This window comes from Stegostoma tigrinum, chromosome 19 (assembly GCF_030684315.1).
Source record: "Stegostoma tigrinum isolate sSteTig4 chromosome 19, sSteTig4.hap1, whole genome shotgun sequence".
Classification (NCBI taxonomy): Eukaryota; Metazoa; Chordata; class Chondrichthyes; order Orectolobiformes; family Stegostomatidae; genus Stegostoma; species Stegostoma tigrinum.
In genome coordinates this window covers 54,783,514-54,796,833 of record NC_081372.1, presented here as the reverse complement: position 1 = coordinate 54,796,833, position 13,320 = coordinate 54,783,514, and the positions used below count along the sequence as shown (strand labels likewise).

Here is a 13,320-nt window from a genome sequence, read left to right as displayed (position 1 = left end):
TAAACCTCCTGTGAACTGCCTCCAATGCATATATATCCTTCTGCAAATAAGGATACCAAAATTGCAGCATCCATGATATGCTCTCACCAATGCTCTGTATACCTGCAACACAACTTCGTTAGATTTATGTTCAATTTGTCATTTAATAAAGGATAGCATTCCACTAGCTGCCTTAATTTCTTGCTGTGCAATCACACTAACATTTTGTGGTTCATGCACCAGATCAATACCAAGATCCCTACACACTTTGGAATTCTGCTGTTGTTAACGTACAATTGTTTGATTCTTCCAGCCAAATTGATTAATTTCACATCTCCCCATTTTATACTCTATCTTCAAGATCTTTTGCACACTCACAACCGATCCATAATCAGAGTACTCACGTCTTCTTAAACAACATACAGGTAGGCAGGAAAACGCGTTATTTGCACATTAGTGACCATGCCACCTTTCGCCTCAAATAAGTGGTTGATATGAATTTCAAAACACTGAGGCCAACAAAGATGCCTGCGGAGGCCCAGCTCAGCACATGCTACCAATCTGAAAAACACTAATTTATACAGACTTTTTTTTATTCCTGCCAGCCAACCTTCATCCATGTTAGCATGTTGCCACCCTACACCATTAACTCATGCAATCCTTCTTCACACTGTAACTTTTGGTGGCACCTTGTCAAAGGCATTCTGAAAATCCAACTGCGTTATATCTACAGACTCCCTTTATCATGGTGCATGTTATGCCTTCAAAAAACTCCACTAAATTGGTTAAACATGATTTCCCTTTCATAAAATCATACTGTCTCTTTACAATTACCTTGGGTTTTTCTGAGTCTGAAGCTATAAGCTTCTTAAATGATGCATTCCAACATCTTCCATGAAAGACATCAAGCTGTCTGGCCTGTTTTTTTACATTCCTCTTTCACTTAAAGAATCATATCTGCTATTTTTCAGTCTGTTTAACCCTTTCTGGAAACCAGAGAATTTTGGAAAATTAACACCAGCTTATCACCAGCAATCACACAGTATGATTCTCCATCTAGAAACTGCCCACTGGGTAGATGAGATAACAAGGTGTAGAGCTGAATGAACACAGCAGGCCAAGCAGCATCGGAGGAGCAGGAAGGCTGACGTTTCAGGTCGAGACCCTTGATTTCTGAAGAAGGGTCTAGACCCGAAATGTCAGCTTTCCTGCTCCTCTGATGCTGCCTGGCCTGCTGTGTTCATCCAGCTTGACATCTTGTCACCTGAGATTCTCCAGCATCGGCAGTTCCTACTATCTCTGTAACAATCTAAGTAGATGACTTGTTTGGGACGTCTTTTAACAACAGGATACTGTTATACATCAGCAGACACACAGATCTTGACAGAAGCTTGATCCAGTTCCAGCAGCAAGGAAAACTCGACGACTGGGGATCCTTTTGCTGGTGCAGCCTTCATCCGACGTCAAAGCCGTTGATAGAACATGATGTCTTCCACCTTAACTATTGTATTATTACTTCATTAGTAACCTCTTTTTAAGACCCTAGAATGAAGTGACTGGTCATTTCACAGCTCCATCAGTTTTCTGAGTATCACTTCCTTAGTGACCGCATTTTCACGAAGTTCCTCTTTTCCTTCTAATTCCTGACTTTGTTATTATCGGAATGGTTTTTGCATCCTCTATAGTGAATACAGAAGCAATATATTTATTCATTTTGCCTTGCCACATCATTACTATTTAATATTAACTCCCCATTCTCAATTGGGAACACCAACACTACTGACTGTTTTCCTTTTCAAACAACCATAGAAACACTTGCTATTCACTTTACTAGTGTCCCATGAATGAATAAGTTAAGAAAAAATAAAGTCTGGAAAACATTCTATGAACATCCAGCATAAGGGTGACTCCTTCACCCTTAGCTAATTTTCCTCTTTTTTTGAATGTCTCATGCCTCTCAAGAGCTTGGGCTAAAAAGTACCTCCTTCCTCAGCTTACTGCCTTACTCATCAAACTGCTACTACTTGTTCTAAGTTACCCTTAAATAATTGTTACTGCCCCCGGATCATACTCTGATTGAAGTGCTATTTTTGTGAATACTAACCTTTTTCAAGGAACAGCAGCATGAGCATAGTCACACAATAATACAACTGGTCACTTACTTTCGGAGCTCTGATCTTGAAATTCCATCTCTCTCAGTAGAATCCCCACAGAGCAGTAAGAGGCCATTCAGTCTATTGAGTCTGCACCAAACGTCCAAAGGGCATCCCACCAATCCATACCTGCACCCTATTCCTGTAACCCCACATTTACTATGGCTAACACATCGAGCCTGCACCTCTCTGCACACTACGCATAATTTAGCACTGCCAATCCACAAACCTGCATACCTTTGGACTTTGAGAGGAAACCAGAGCATTCAGCAGAAACCCGTGCAGGTCCATTTCTGGGGAGGGCAAGGCTGGCAGGTGTAGGGAATGCTGGATGACTAGTGAAATTGAGGCGCTGGTCAAGCAAAATGAGGCCGCATATGTCAGATATAGGCAGTAGGGTTTGAACGGATGCCTTGGAGAGTATAACAACAGTAGGAGTATACTCAAAAGGGAAACCAGGAGGGCAGAAAGGAGACATGAGACAGCTTTGGCAAACAGGGCTAAGGAGAATCCAAAGAGATTCTGCAAATATATTAAGGACAAAAGAGTAACTAGGAAGACAAGAGGGGCCCTTAAAGATCAGCAAGGCTACCTGTGTGCCGAACCACAGAAGATTCGGTGAGATACTCAATGAGTATTTCATGTCAGTGCTTTTTGTGGAGAAGGATATGAAATCTACAGAATTTGGTAAAAACATATAAGGATATCTTGAAAACTATCCATATTAAACAGGCAGTGGTGCTGGACGTCTTAAAACACAAAAGTGGATAAATCCCCAGGGCCTAATCAGGTATACATCAGAACTTTGTAGGAAGCTAAGGAAGTGATTGCTGGGCCCCTTGCTGAGATATTTGTATCATTGATAACCATGGATGAAGTGCAGGAAGACTGGAGGTTAGCACTATTTAAGGAACCCAGGGAACTATAGACTGGTGAGCCTGGCACCAGTGGTGGCTAAGTTGCTGGAGGGGATTCTGAGGGAAAGGATTTACATGAATTTGGCAAGGCGAGGACTGATTATGGATAGTCAACATGGTTTTGTGGGAAATCATGTCTCACTAACTTGCTTGAGTTTTTAGAAGTGACAAAGAAGATTGATGAAGGCAGAGCAGTGGATGTTGTCTATATGGACTTCAGAAAGGCATTCAACAAGGTTCTGCATGGCAGACTGGTTAGCAAGGTTACATCACATGGAATACAGGGAGAGCCAGTCATTTGGGTACAAAATTGGCTCAAAGGTAAGAGACAGAGGATGGTAGGGGAGGATTGCATTTCAGACTGGAGGCCTGAGACCAGTGGTGTGCTGCAAAGATTGGAGCTGGGTCCACTGCTTTATCATTTATATAAATGATGTGGATGTGAACATAGGAGGCATGCTTAGTAAATTTGCAGATTACACCAAAATTGGTGGTGTAGTGGACAGCGAAGGAGGTTACCTCAGAGTACAATGGAACGTTAATCAGATGGGCTGAGGAGTGGCAAATGGAGTTTGATTTAGATAAATGTGAGATGTTGCATTTTGGTAAGGCAAATCAGGGCAGGGATTTACATTTAATGGTCAGGTTCAGGGGAGTGTCGCTGAACAAAGAGATCTCGGAGTGCAGGCTCATGGTTCCTTGAAAATGGAGGCGCAGGTAGACAGGATAGTGAAGGCAGCGTTTGATATGCTTGCCTTTATTGGTCAATACATTAAGTTTAGGAGTTAGGAGGTCATGTTGCAGCTGTAAAGAACATTGGTTAGGCCACTATGTTTAATTCTGGTCTTTGTGCTATAGGAAACATGTTGTAAAACTCGAAAGGGTTCTGAAAAGATTTACAACGGTTGGAGAGTTTAAGCCATAGGGAGAGGCCGAATAGGCTGGGGCTATTTTCTCTTAAGCATTGGAGGTTGCCAGCTGACCTTATAGAGGTTTATAAAATCATGAGGGGGCATGGATAGGGTGAATAGCCAAGGGCTTCTTTCTGGGATAGGAGAGTTCAAAACCATGCCATAGGTATATGCTGAGAGGGGTAAGATTTAAAAGGCCCGAAGAGGCAACTTTTATAATGGGGAGGGTGGTGCATGTATGGAATGAGCTGCCAGAGGAGGTGGTGGAGGCTGGTACAATTACAACATTTAAAAAGGCATCTGGATGGGTACATGTATAGATAGGAAGAATTTAGAGGGATATGGGCCAAATTCTGGAAAATAATTTAAGATATCTGGTTGGCATGGTCAAGTTGAACTGAAGGGTCTGTTTCCATGCCACATCTCTATGACTGTCTAAAATGGAAACTCCACACAGTCACCCAAGGTGGGCTCGAACTCGCATCCCTGGCACCATAAGGCAGCAGTGCTAACCACTGTGTCTGCATGCCACCGAAATAGATAAAAGCCTTTATAAGTTCCAGTAGCTAACTTACCATAACTGAATTAATTCGCACTGAATGATCCTGACCTTTAAAGCTTAAGTTTGCAAAGCAGCCCCTTTCTGTATGGGAAACAAAGACTAGCTCACAAAACTGCTACATGACTACCAAAAGAAAGCTACCAATACAGCAGGTGTAACATTGTAATATCCTGCAAAATAATGCAACATTTTCGGAAAGATTTCTATCAATGACTGGGTATTTTCTAATCAGCCTATTCAGAGATATTATTACATACCTTTGGAACATGTGGGACTCGAACACAAGCCTCTTGGCTCAGGGGTAGAAACACTATCACAACAGTCCCTTTAATGACTAGGAAATAGTCAATCCTGTGTAATACAGCTGTGGGTATAAATAAATTCACCAAACATCGTTTTTGGTGTATGCTTAAGTGCCAACACTTTTTCTACATTAAGATGATGCTACATAAATGGAATGCTTCCAGCACAGAGCTTTACTTACCAGAAACACGTTACAAGAATGTTGGGATCTTAGCAGGAAAGCAAATCCCTTGGGGAAAACTGATCTGAATTTAGAACATGAGAGAGCTGGTCCAGGTCTTAAGTGTGAAAAAAGAAACAAAAAAAAAACAGAGAATTGGACATCCATTAACCAGACCCCATTTAGCCCAAACGGCTACTGCAGCGCTTTGAAACTGCTTTTGTCTCAGACAGCCCCAATTCCTTCAGAAAATTATCAGATGTTATAGTTCAGGGAGTAACCATTGATTACTTTAAAAAAGCCAAGATAGACAAGTTCTTGGCTGTCTGGTTCAACTTATATAGGTTGTGTGTAATCCATATAAAAAATGAAGATGCCTAGTGCTTGAGAACGTGAAGAAATGTTCTGTTTGTATCTCTATTATTTTTGTTGGCAATCTGTAGATTTGTGAGCTACAATGATTCAGCAGACAAAATAACCAGATAAGACTCCAGATATTTTCTAATCAACCTGTTCAGAAATGTTATTACATGTTTCAGAAGGTGGGATTTGAACTAGGGCCCTCTGGCTCAGAGATATGGACAATACCATTGTGCCTCAAGCGCCCCACCAGACAATATTCTATGCTTTATTCAGTAAAAATGAGCAAACTGAATCATGCTTCAGTCAGGTCATTGTCTAATGGAGCCACATAAAAGCATTCCTTAAGAAAAAAAATACATGCAATCAAATGCTGTTGTTGATGCCTGGCCCCATAATCGCCTACTCACAACAGGAGGTAACATTGCTCTACAAGCCACATTGGTCACAAACACTTCATTCTATTCTTGGTCTATCACAAACTACACAATATTAGTTGGATGGCAACAAGAGTGTGATAACTTGCCTCAGAAACTCTGCAAAATGGTCATCATTACAGTTTACTTTTCAATCACATTCATAACACAAGGATTAAGTTTTAGGCATTCAAAGTTGAGAGAATTTTTTTTTAATATTCTGCACGGTAATGACCTAAAACTGAGTGTGTGTAAGGTGATGGCAACAGAGATGAATAATTTCAACATAAAACTGGTCTGGTATTCAAAGGAAATAAATTAAGGGCTACATCGACAGCAAGGAGGGAGTGACACCGACTTTGTTGCTCTACAGAGAGCGCCTGCATGGACTTGATAAGCCAATGGCCTCCTGTCCTTAACGATAGGCTCAACAGAATACCTTCTGTCATCTCCAGCCTGATGTCACCAAACACAATTTGACCCTTTCTTCAGCATTCTAAAGTGACCATTGCTACTGCATTACCCTGGTCCATTCCTTAGCCATCACCAAATCCATATCCCTCCCATACAGCAACTTTCTATGCAAACCAAGGAACTGCAACGCTTGCCACTTTAACTCCTCACATCTCACCTTTCAAGGCCCCAAACAGTAAATGAAGATGAACCAGAGATCGACTTCACCGTTCATAGAGTGAACTCACCTACGTTAGGGGAGTCAAATACAAACTGGGTGAGCTTGTAGTGCACTTCTGTTTTATCAGCAAATGAATCTGAACTTTCAGTAACCTGCCACCTTAATATTCTATCCTGATTCCAGTCTGACCCTTCTACTCATTCAAAACAAAACTTCAACAAATTAGCTCACACTGTACGTGGGTGGAGCACTATAACGAAAACAAAATCAAACAGTCAACAGAAACATTCAGAATTGGCAAGGAAACTTAAAATTAAAGCAAAACATCATTATTAGGGGTGATGACGTACCCAGACCTGGTGGGGCTCACCATTCCGTGAAAGCCTTTATTAAGCCAGTTGACATGAATGCTCTTTCTCAACAGAAATTCAAGGGGTGACATTATCATGGAAGTGGGACAGACAATTGGCACTACTACTCCTTCTATAGTCTGTCACCTGGATCTGCTGATGGCAATTTGGCTAGGTCTCAAAAGCAGGCAGACGAGGAAAATCTCCAATCTGAATGCCCCTACCTACAACCATCACCACACAGGGTGCCCACAGAGTAGGAGCATGATGCAGAAGTGCAAAAAAAAGTTTAAAACCAGCCCCTTTAAGAAAGCAAATGGGGGCTGCAAACAAAAGAATTCAACGTAAACACAAAGCACACAATTTTCTGCAAGCCACAAAAACTAGATGACCTGACACTCAGTGAACCTCTAACCTTTTATTATATAGGGCAATCTTGTGCAACACTTTCCAAGCCATATCTCCAATGAAAGAGGAAGGGCCACTTACAAAGAGCCCTCCACTGCAGATCCCTGTCACCAGAACGTAGGGTGCGACCAAGGCAGAGAATGGTATGCAACAGTAACCCATTTGGCAACCCCCTATACCATTGTGAAGAGGCACAAAGGGAATTTCATCAAGATGATTCAAATTGAGGAGCATCTTATACTGAGAGTGTGTTTGGTATCTGGGTCAATTTCTAGCTTTGGCTTCACAAAGTATTCCAATAAAGCCCAATACATGCTTGAGTAATAGAAAGACGTCTTTTGACTGAATACCATACTAGCCTTCAGGACTCAAATCACATTATAACCTCTTCCCCATGACCCCATCCACATGATTCATTTGTTTCCAGACATTAGATATTCAGGATCCCACTGATCAGACCTCCCTGAGGCACAGTTCTGCTTTTCTCCTAGTCCTATTACCACTCCTATTCCTTTAATTACTTCATCTGACTTTCACACTTCTCTTTTATTCTTCTCACCTTTCACTTTCATTTGCTCAAATCCTCATACATTCTCAAATTCTGTTAGTTCTGATGAAAGGTTACAGGTCTTGAAGTATTAACTGTTTCTATCTCCTCGAATGCTGCTAAAACAGCTGAACAATTCCTTCAGAGATAGTAGGAACTGCCGATGCTGGAGAATGAGGTAACATGGCGCAGAGCTGGATGAACACAGCAGGCCAGGTAGCTTCAGAGGAGCAGAAAAGCTGACGTTTCGGGTCTGGACCCTTCTTCAGAAATGGGGGCTCTGAAATAAATAGAGAACGGGGGGGAGGTGATGAAAGAAGGTGGATAGTGGAGCTGACAGGTGGAGTGAAGACAGACAGGTCAAGGAGGCGGGGATTGAGCCAGTACAGATGAGTGTTCGTAGGAGTTGGGACGGGGATTGGTCAATGAAGAGGGAGGGGCAGGTAGGTGGAATGGGAGACAGATAGAGCAAGGAGGCGGGCACAAGTGGGGCTGGTCTTGGGATGAGGTCAGGGAGGGGGGTAGAATTTGAAGCTTGTAAAGTCCACATTGAGACCATTGAGCTGCAGGGTTCCCAGGCGGAACGAGGTGCTGTTCCTCCAGTTTTCAGGTGGCATCGTTGTGGCACTGGAGGCAGCCCAGGATGGACATGTCGCCCAAGGAGTGGGAGGGGGAGTTGAAGTGGTGTGAGACTGCGAAGTCTTGCTGTTTATCATGAACCAAGTGTAGGTGCTCCACAAAGCGGTCTCCAAGCGTCCGCTTGGTTTCCCCAATGTAGAAAGGGCCACATCGGGAACAGCGATACAATATAACACATTAGCAGATGTGCAGGTGAACATCTGCTTAACGTGGAAGGGTTTCTTGGAGCCTGGGGTGGAGGTGCTGGGAAAGGCGTAGAGGCAGACGTAGCAGTTCCTGTGGTTGCAGAGAAAAGTGCAAGGGGTGGTGGGGCTAGCGGCGAGTGTGGAGCAGACAGGGGAGTTGCGGAGAGAGCACTCCCTCCAGAAGGCAGATAAGGGTGGGGAGGGAAATATATCCTTGGTAGTGGGGTCAGATTGCAGGTGGCAAAGAATGATGCATTGAATCTGGAGGCTGATTGAGTGATAGGTGACGACAAGGGAAATTCTGTCTTTGTGTTTTGGGGGGAGGAGGTGCGAGAAACACAAGTGATGTGGTCGAGGGCGTTTTCGACCACTGTGGAGGGGAAATTGCAGTCGTTGAAAGACAAGGACATCTGGGAGTGGAACGCCTCATCTTGAGCAGGTGCGGCGGAGGCAAAGGAATTGGGAATAGGGGATAGCATTCTTGCAGGAAGGTGGGTGAGAGATGTATTCTAGATAGCTGTGGGAGTCCTTGGGTTGAAATAGATATCAGTTTCCAGGTGGTTACCAGAGATGGAGACAGAGGTATCAGAGATGGTTTAGGTGAACTTAAAGTTGGGGTGGAAGGTGTTAGTAAAGTGGATGAACTGTCCCTCCTCACTGACGAACCCCCATCCCAACTCCCTACCTACACTCACAGGTGGCTTCATCCCTACCTCCCTGACCTGCCCGGCTCCACTACCCACCTTCTATCATCGCCTCTCCCTCTCTATTTATTTCAGAGGCCCCTTCCCCTCCCCCACTTCCAAACAATTCCTTTCTTGTGTTCAGATTTCTAGCAACTGCGGTTTTGCTTTCGCACATGCGAGTTATAGGGGCTTATGGCAAGAACAAGATCAGTCACGGCTGCACGGCACCTTATCAAAATACTAAAGGACAAAATTTTTAAAAACGGTAGACCGGGGTGGGGGTGGGGGGGAGCTGTCAGCTGTTGCTGCCTGATAAAATCCCTGGGGTTACCAATAGAAACACACTCTTACAGCAGCAAGGGGCTGGAAGACAGGAAGAACTAGTGACAAAATTAGCCAAGAAAAATATCCACAAATCAGCACTGGCTAAGAATGAATTTTCATTTCGTACTTCAAAGAATGCCTTCATAGATCGGTTAATAACGGTAAACTAATACATGGTGTTAAAACTTGCAGAAATGGGGATTGCCCAGGAGACTTCCTTTTTCAATTGTACTCTTCAGTGGAATTTCTAGTACCCTATTCTCTCAGCAGCTTTCAATTCAGAAGAAAAATTCCAGTTACTTTTCCTGTGTTTTTGGTAGTAAATTCTGATGCATTCGAGGTTTAATTATTGATTATTTTTTCCCCAACATACTACCACCTCTCCAATCCTTCCCTCAATCAAGGAAAAGAAAATAATTTAGTAATGTTACTTTGTGATGTTATCTAAATCAATGCATTTTCAGAGCATAACTACGTCCTGAAAATTCTAAACTTTTTTTTTAAATAGAAAGACTGTCATTACTCCTAGTTCAGTGCCTTCTTGGCTAAACTAAAATCTAACTATAAATTGTTGAAAAGAACAGTACAATTAGATAGCACTTACATTAACTGGACATCCCTAGGTGCTTCCCAGAAATGTAATCATACAAAAATTGATATTGAGCAACAGATGACATTAGCATCATGGGGTCAGTAGAAGTGGGTTTTAATGAATGCTGATACACATATTAAAAACATGAATTCAAGAATTTGGGGCCTGGAAATCTGAAGGTACTGTCAATAGTCAGGTGATGGAAATGCAGGGGGGTGTAAAGGGCCAGATATGAAAAATGGAATCATTCTAACCCAAAGAATCATTCCTAAGCACTTTGTTGCTGCATATTGAGAAAACAAAAATGCAACATCCCCATTTCTCTGCCAACATCAATCACACTCAAAATACACAGTTCAAGGTAATGTTTCCAATACTCGACTTACATGTGGGTCTTATTCAAAAGACGTTATTTACATCAATTCGTGAATGATACTGTGGCATCTTGAATGATACCACAATCATTGCTAATTAGTGGTGAGCAAGGGATATTTTCGTGGCCTATGTGCTAAAAACGGGCCAGAGTGTTGAAACTCATTTTGTCATAAACTGTCCTGTCTGTTGATGTTGAGGGTTCTATCAGACTTATCTAGAACTGAATGCAGATTGTCAAGCTGTAAACAAAAATGAACCTGCTGTGCAATCCAGCCTCTACTAATTGGCATCATTTTGCAGGAATGGAAATAACATAAATGCACTCCTCAGGATTTCAAAAAAGTGTTTTCATATCAAGCAGTTGAGCATTCCTGCCAGTTGTAAAGCATGTAAAATGCCCACAGGCTTGACAGCCAAGCAGCATTCATCCTTGGTCACCATCAGCTATTTTTCTAGGCAACAACAACTTGCAGTGCTGGTTGCAGCTGTTCATTATCTCTTCATCTCTCATTTCAACTATCCTTGAGAAAGCTGAAAGCACCTGGGTTAGAAGCATATAACTATTAGAGACATATTTAAGAGCAACCTTTCCTAGGGAATGAGGTTAAGTACACACCCTAGGTTCCCAAACAGTGCAAGGAAAATAATTTCTTCCACAATGCACCCGTCAGTTAGTAGCACAGGAACATGTAAACCTATTACAGCATAGTTCTTCAGTTCAGGGAATTTTACCACTAGGATTCATTCAGTTAGACTGACTTTAAAAAAAAAACACATTTTAGCATAGCGTTTACTAAGTAACTAAATGGTAATAAACCATTTATCTTTCTAATGTTCTTCCTAGGATCAAAACCATAATCTTCAGAAAGAATGCAACTATTAAAATGTCTCATGATCGCACAAACGACATATAGCACACACTCCACGAGCACATCCTTAAAAAAACCTTTCAGAAATGAAGCTACATAAGTGTGCAGAAATAGAGATGCTTGGAAGTGAATCTTTGAAGTATACTGAGGTATCTGACACTACACCATCTTACATGCACATGGTACATCTTGTCAACAATTTTTTGATTATCCTGCAAAGTATATATAAAGCTGAAGTATGCAAGATTTGTTACTTTGCAGATTTTAACTGCACAGAGCAGATCACCTGCAGTGTCAACACCCTCTTTGCTGCAGAAGACAGTTGGCTGGTTAATCATCCAACAAGAGTGTGATAAGAGAAAAATCACTTTTTAAGTTGCACACAAAAAGAGTATGAATGAAGCATGAAGGAAAAACCTGAAACACAGGTGCATTTGGGGCTTTGTTCTTTATCTATACAGTATTTGCAATTGGAGCCGTATAACATAATACCAATTAGTCCCTATTCCCACCCAGTCAAATTCTTTATTTGCAGGCATCTCATATGACCCACAAACATTTGGAGCATTGAAGGATATCTTTCATTCTCACCATACAAAACTAACCCTACTGGCATTTTCCACTTTTTCTTACAACTATATTCAAATATAAAAAACAGAACATTGAGCAGCATCATTTGTGAATATATGGAGACTGACAGAGGTTCAACTACCACACAGCCCATCCTTGAATATTGTGGCATGTGAATAAGCAATGTCATTATTCAATACAACACAGTGTGGAGCTGGAGGAACACAGCAGGTCAGCAGCATCAGAGAAGCAGGAAAATTGACATTTCGGGTCAGGAACTTCTGAAGAAGGGTCCCAACCTGAAACGTCAACCTTCCTGTTCCGCTGTGTTCCTCCAGCTCCACACTGTTGTCTCTGACTCAAGCATCTGCAGTTCTTACTATCTCTGTGTCACTATCCAAGCTACATTCAGCCAAGCTGAGGACCTCCCTCCACCTCCGTGGCTTACACAAGCACTGCAAAAAGCCTCCTCTATGACCTAGGTTAGATGTGTCAAAAGCCCATCTTCGCAGCTCAGTTCAGGGTACCACCACGAACAACATGTCTCACACCCCTGCCAATGTACTGCCCCACCACATTTCTCCTCAATTCAGGGAAAGGCCCCTGAAGCAACATTCCAAAACCACCACCCCCCCCAAACACACCTTCTGCTCCACAAACCACCTCCATTGGCACAAGTGATGGCTCCTAACCACAACCACACATCTCCTCCATATCCCACTCTCCTTCTGGTGCTGGTGAGGGCCCTTTGCTTCTCTGTGCATGGGTCGGGGGCGGGGGTGGTTTCACTTACCCCTGCCCCAACGCCAAACCAGGTAAGGGCTGTCTTCTCCCCACAATTAGGGATCTGCACTCTCCTCCCCATACCCATCCCTCGGTGAGATCTCTCACCTCCACCCGCCCCCGCCCGAGAAGACGTCCCTTCACCTTTCCATCCCACTATCCCCTGAACTTCCTCTCTCCACTTCTGTCATACCTCCCACCTCATTCACCTCACCCTCCCCATTTTCCCTCGCTCATCATGCCCTCCTTTCAATCTCCCTCCTCACTCTCCTTGCTGCCGCCCCCACTGCCCGGGGAAAGGGAGACCCTCTACAGACGAGCTCTGTTTATACACCTGTCACTGAGGGAGAGGGAGGTCAGTTTTCATCCTCAATCCGCCCAACCCCCAACCCAATCAGAACCAGCTTTCGACGCCCTCTTTGGCCCAAACTTGAGCTCGGGCCGCATCCTAAGGAATTCACAGGTGCGCGGCCGCCACCTGGGACAGCTGCCAGCCTCTGATACTCACCATCACCCCCAAAACGCAATCCGACTAACAGTCTCCCCGCTTTCCTCTGTAGCGGAAAGATGGCGGCCGCTTCAGGCTAGAAAAGGCCC

At 43.2% G+C, this 13,320-nt stretch overlaps 1 protein-coding gene across 1 annotated transcript in view; it reads right to left on the bottom strand.

Annotated features, from left to right (window-relative positions):
* Window positions 1–13,320, bottom strand: part of LOC125461358 (AP-1 complex subunit gamma-1-like) — a 139,559-nt gene extending 126,239 nt beyond the window's left edge. Inside the window, exon 1 of the mRNA XM_059652849.1 lies at window positions 13,232–13,320. The gene's annotated coding sequence lies outside the window, so the exon portion shown is untranslated. The remainder of the gene's footprint in view (window positions 1–13,231) is intronic.